Consider the following 6,612-nt stretch of genomic DNA (forward strand, 5'->3'; position numbering starts at 1 on the left):
AGATAAGCAGAATTAAGCTGTACAATGAGGACATATTTCTATTAATAATGAAAAGGGCTGAGTCGTGAGCAGGAGAACACACAGGGAGCTGGCAGTTGGATCCCATTTAGTTTCAGAAAGAGAGAGGGAGAAAAGGAGACAAAGGCAAGAGGAACAAAGGAGAGAGAGAGAGAAAAGACAGACAAGTGAGCTGGAGACCAGGCGGGTGCCCAGAGCTGGCCCACAGTACAGCCCAGCAAATCGTAGCTTTCCTGAGCGACCATGAGCTGTCAACATGATTGCTCCCCTCCCCTGCTGGGGTCCCCTCAGAGCCTCTGCTTCTCCTCAGCACCCTCCAGGGACCCTCAGCCCTGATGCCCTGAGCCTGCAGGGACCTTCCAGTTCCAAGGTGAGTGCAGCAGCTGGTGGGGCCCCTGGTCAGGGCCTGCTGGGGGCTGGACCTGAGCGCCTTCCCAGCTAGTGATGTCTTCATCCCTTGCTTAGAAAACCCCGAGACCTGCGGCCCCTCCTGAGCCATGACCACGTGCCGGCGACTCTGCCACAGGAGTCTGCGCCATCCCAGAGCACACGGTGATTCCTGCCCCGAGCTGCAGGAGGCATGAATGCTGCCCACCCTCTCACAGGGAGGGCTGAGGGTCGGGTGGAGGGAGTGCTATTTCTCATCTGAGGAGACCCTCCAGGTAAGGCTGAGGCTGAGTCAGCCCAGGGGCACCCAGGGTGCAGGGGCAGTGCTCAGGCCTGCCACTCAGGCCTGCAGAGACAGGGACCATGCTGTCCTTCCAGCCCAGCCTCTCGGGACAGCCACCACAGCCCCAGCCTTTACCCAGGCCAAGCTGAGTTTGGCTGGATTCCCCTGCTGCCTGGTCTGTGTCTCCATCAGGGGCCCTCTGTCCTCCGTCTCCCTGTCCCTCTGGCCTTCATCTCTCCTCCCTCCCGTTTCCTTCTCCCTGTGTCACCATTTCTCTGCAGTGCCCCTTTCTCCCTCCTTCCTCCACCAATTTTCTTTCCTCCCTTTACCTACTCCTCCCAGTTCATTCTCTTTGTTTCTCTTTTTCCTCCATTTTCTCTTTAACTAACTAATTATTTATTTAATTAATTAAATATGGTCGATTGACAATGTTGTGTTAGTTTCTGATGTACAGCACAGTGATTAAGCTATACATATGTGTATTCTTTTTCGTATTCTTTTTCATCATAGTTATTACAAGATATTGAATGTAGTTCCCTGTGCTATATGGTAGGACCTTGTTGTTTATCTATTTTATATATAGTAGCTTGTATTTGTTAATCCCAAATTCCCAATTTATCCCTCTCCTCTTTCTCCCCTTTGGTAACCATAAGTTTGTTTTCTATGTCTGTGAGTCTCTTTCTGTTTTGTAAATAAGTTAATTTGTATCATTTTTTTTTGGTTCCACATGTAAGTGATATTATAATTTTTTTCTCTGCCTGACTTCACTTAGAGTGATAATCTCTAGGTCCATCCATGTTACTGCAAATGGCATTATTTCACTCTTTTTTATGGCTGAGTAGTATTCCATTGTGGGTGTCTCTCTCTATATAGACACACCGTATCTTCTTTATACAGTCATCCGTTGATGGACATTAGTTTGCTTCCATGTCTTGGCTATTGTATACAGTGCTGCTATGAACACGGATGCATGTACCTTTTCAAATTAGAATTTTATCTGGATATATATCTAGGAGTGGGATTGCTGGATCGTAGAGTAAGTCTATTTTCAGTCTTTTGAGGGATCTCCATACTGTTTTCTATAATGGCTGCACCAAATTACATTCCCACCAACAGTGTAGGAGGGTTCCCTTTTCTCCACACCCTCTGTAGCATTTATCATTGGTTTTCCTTTTCTCTTTAAACTGCGAGGTCTGATCCCAGGTAAGGAGGCTTTCTCCTCTCTCTCCTTACTCTCCTGTGTGTGATCCCTCCTCCCTCACTCTCACCTAGTTCTCTGTGGTCCAGGGGCCAAGGAGCAGAGGAAGACTGAGAGGGGGCCTAGAGGAGTGTTGGTGGGAGAGGCCTGGGGCAGTGGCTCGTTGGAGTTTTCCCAGGAATATTTTATGCAGCATTTATATGTGTTTGGAGTGCGGACGGTGGAAGGGTGTGGTAGCAGCTCAGATTACTCCTCTGTTGGAAGTGGAATCTCCCAGTCCTGTGCTTCAGTATTTGTTTTCTTCTGTGATTAAAAGCACAACATCTACAGGCCTTTCAGGTCCACTCAGAACTCTGACAGCTGCCGTCTCACACCCACACAGGCAGCATCAGGGCCGGCGACTAGCATCGTTGTTCCCGAGGCTGGACATAGGGCAGAGCACGTCCAGGTGATTAACTGCGCATTTGCAGGGAAAGCAGGTGGCCAAGGCTTGGGTCACTGCCTAAATATTTTCTCGGAGGTTCAGGGCTGCCCGCCCAGTACATGAGGAAGGGGCAGGCAGGATGGAGCCTGTGCTCTCCACTTCCTCACATTCCCCAGCAAGGCGACCATGCATCGGGACACTAAACCTGGTCTGGAGGCTGCGGGGAAAGGGCAATGTTGGCCCCAGGGCTGCAGGCCGCGCACTGAGCTTCTGTCAGCCTTTGGAGGCCTGGGGGCAGCCAGGCTCCAGGCGGGGCAGCACCTCATCAACGCCCTCACCTCCCAGACAGGAAAACCGAGGCTCTGAGGTCAGACTGGCCCCAACAGCGTCACCATCTCTGCTCCCTGAAGTGGGGAGGTGAGGGATAGGTGTAACTTACAAGAGGAGAAATTAAGTCCCAGAGAAGGAGAGGCTGTGTCTGAAACAGCACAGCAAGTCCCCAGCAGTGAGCCCAGAGCCCCACCAGCCTGTGCACCCAGCGGCTCCCTCAGGAACGAGCTGTCTGAGGGCAGCTGAGTCTTAGAGCAGTAGGAACAGGGGCCCAGAGGACCCGTGGGTCACTCTGCTGCTCAGAGACTCAGTTTACCTGTCTGCACGACACTCGATGCAGAGCAGTCTCCTCTGTTGACTGCACATTAGGACCATCCGAGAGCCTCCAACAGCTTCACGTGCAGACCTCACCTCTGAGCAGTGGAGTCAGCTGAGGGCAGCTGTCCTTCCACATGTGAAAAGCTCCTCGGGAAGCCCAGGTGCCCCAAGGGGGCTGGGGACGCTGGTCCTGAGGTTACACTTGGCACAGGCCAGGCACCATCAGTTCTTTACCCGTATTAACTGTTTAATCTCCAAGCCCTGCAGGGAAAGTTCTATTATCCCCATGTCACAGATGAGAAAACCGAAGGCCAGAGAGATGAAGGCCCAGGATCACACACAGCGAAACCAGGTTTTGGACTCATGCCCTTCTGACAGCAAAGCCCTCACCCTCGGCCCACCTCTGAGCCCCAGCACTTTGCTGTCCCCAAACTCTTGGGGTGAGGGGCACATTCCCAGTTGATATGAAATCCCAAGGCTGAGAGTCAACTCCAGTTTACAGCCTGCCTCTGCCACTGACCCACACTGGGGTCCTCCATTTTCTCATCTGTAGAATGGGAACAACACTCCCAGCTCTCCTGATTCCTGGAGAGTCAAGAGCTCTAAGGGAACAAGAGACCTCCTATGCAGTCTGGGAAGTTCTGTGCCTGGGCGAGCTGGCACTTTCACAGGAGTTTGGCACTTTGCCCTCACCCAGGCTTTCGCTGGGGTCAGTCGTGCCTCCACCACCAAATGGTGGGCAACCCGAGACAGCGCCCAGGGGCCTGGTGGGGCCTGAGCCCCCAGAGGAGACATGGGTGGGTGTCTCCTGCTAGAAAGCAAAGCGGTGCTGGAGGAGCTGGGTGAAGTCATCAGTCCTGCGCAGGGCGGGCTGCCAGGAGCACAGGCTCCCCGGGGCCTGGACGCGGTCCCTCCCTAGCAGGCGCTGCGTGTTGTGCAGCCGTCTCCATGGAGTCTGGCTTTACAAGGTGCCTCCATGCTCCCAGAGAGGCCCGGAAGGCGACTGGCACCACTATTCTACTTTTATTGATGGAGAAACTGAGGTTTGGGAAGTTTGTGGCTCCCTAAAGATGGTGAGGCCTGCAGCATTGACAGCAGGATTCTGGTGTCCTCAGATCTGCTCAGACTAGGGTGCTGGGCAAGTCACCTCACTGAGTGGGGTTCTACTCTGTAAAATGGCATGATGGCCCCCCTTACTGGGTGGATTAAATGGGGTGATAGTCAATAATAGGATCTCAATAAATGTAACTACTTTTTTCCATTTGAAGACTGCCCATCTAGACAAACACCTGGCACATTCTCAGCATAACTCTAAACTAAGTGTCATGGGGGAGGGCATAGCTCAGTGGTAGAGCACGTAGCATGCATGGGGTCCTGGGTTCAATCCCCAGTACCTCCGTTAAATAAATAAATAAACCTAATTGCCCTCCCCCTAAATGTTTTTAAATAATAAAAATAAATAAATAAACTAAGAGTCATGATACAAGTAGGGAAACTGAGGCCCAGGAACTGGCCTGACTTGGCTGGGGACACATGACAACTTGGTGGTAGATCTGGTCTCAGGGCTCCAGGGCAGTGCGCTCATCACTCCAGGCTGTCTTGTGCAGAAGCCATACTGGTCAGAACACCCCAGCCTGTCTACCCAGAGCCTGGGACCTCCATTCAAATTCTGGCTGTGCAGCCTTAGACAAGTAACATGCTCTCTCTGAGCCTCAGGGTCCTCAACGAAAAATGAAAAACTATGATTACACATAAGGTCATGCTGAGGAAGACATAAGGAATCAGACATGGCAGTACTGCATGACAGTGAAAAGCCACAGTGGTGAGGGGAGGGGAGCAGCAACTGAATAATTCATTACACATCACTTTCTTCTAAAAAGAGTTTGAAACTGCTTCAACCGTTCTTACAGCCATCCGAGGTAGCTTCAGTAAAGGTGTTTCAGATCCCCAGCACCCCATCACTTGCAAATCTCTCTTCTCTCAATTTCTCTCCGTGCATTCAATGTCCTCTTGAAATAGACTTTACTCTATGTAGCCTTCTTGATGGCCACTGGACATACACCAGGAACAGGCACTGCTTTTAGCATCTCCCTGAGTAGGTTGTTAATTAGGGAGAGAAAATCCTGCCATTCCCAGAAACAGAGGTAGATTGTGACCTTGCCAGCTGATGGGCCTGGCTGTCCACTGGCAAAATCATCACTCCAAGATCAAGACATCTACACTCCATTCCACCTCCTCCCTCTCATTGGCCAAGAAAGAGTCTGCCTTCGTCTTCTCAAATTTAAGGCCTTGCTCATGACAACAGGAGTTTTTTGAGCCCCTTGTATGTGTCAACCCCTTGGCATATGTTAACTCCTTCACTTTTCAAACAACCTAGAGAGAAGTACCCCAGCTCAAGGCGCCAGACCAGGTCAGCTGGACCCTAGATCACTCTTCTTTCTCTGAGTCCCACTTTCTCCAAGTTGGCCTTTGCCGTCTTGTTCAGTAGTGCAGTTCCCGGCACTAGAGCATAGAGAATGCTCAACAGCCACCTTGACAGCCTGCAAAGGCTCTGGATGAGCACACGGGGCCTCGGGCTCAGAGCCAAGGAAGGCAGAGGGAAGTGGGGCCAGCACAGGTCACTTAGACAGTGGGAGAGAAGCAGAGGCTGGACTCACAGGTTGGCTAACTCCCAGCCAGGACTCCGGGATACCCACAGCCCCTCCAAGCTGGTCACTCTTTTCATTACCATTTTTCTTGGGACAGCTCAGCTCCCAGTGACAGGGAGTTCCTAAAGGTCACGTCCTTCAAGTCTTCCTTCCACCCACTGCATGGGTGCCCACAGGTTGGCTGGTGACCCCTGCATGGCTGTCAGGCCCACCTTGGGAGGTGGCCACAAGTCTTGAATCCCAAGGCCTCAAGGTCTTTCTGTCAACAAGGCCCAGAGTTTCACCCAGGCCATCTCAGAAGGGCTTGAAAGGAAATCAGTTCAACCCCCATTTTACAGATAGGGAAAGGCAGGGACTCGCCATTGAGGGTAGAACCCAGGCCAGGACATAGGTTTGATTTCTTATTCCTTTCCCTCAAGAGATCCAGCCCAAAGAGATTTTAGACTCAGCTGTTTCTCATTTCCCTCCTGTCCCTTGGCTCATGCTGATCAATTCATCAGACCGTCTCCAGGTCCTCTCTGAGCTGGGCACAGGGGAGTGAGATGACTCAGCCCATCCCAGCCCTGGACAACATCACAGTCCGGGGTGGGGGTAGGGGGCAGTGGGGCTCAGAAACAGCCCCCACTAGAGCCCTGGTCACGCTGCGTGAACAGTGCTGTCTGTGCTCATAACCCCCACTGACAAGGCGCTCGCCACCGCCAAGGCAGCCTCTTTCGTCTTTGTTCGGCTCTGTGAGAGAACTCTTCCCTCAATATTCTGGAAACAAGATGCCATGAAATAAGGAAGTGTACGTGGTGTGAAAATAATTTTCTAAAAATATATCCCTGTCTAGAAGAAAGTCTAGGAGGATGTACCTCCAAATGCTAAGAGCTGTTTATTTTGGGGAGATGGGGTCAGTGGTGACGTTTATTGTTTCTGCATGCTTAGTTTCTAAATTTTCTCCAGCCCTTGTCAGCCTTTGTTGCCTAATCTGGAAAATAAGGACAAAGATCTGTACCTTACTGGT

This window comes from Vicugna pacos, chromosome 13 (genome assembly GCF_048564905.1).
Source record: "Vicugna pacos chromosome 13, VicPac4, whole genome shotgun sequence".
Taxonomy (NCBI): domain Eukaryota; kingdom Metazoa; phylum Chordata; class Mammalia; order Artiodactyla; family Camelidae; genus Vicugna; species Vicugna pacos.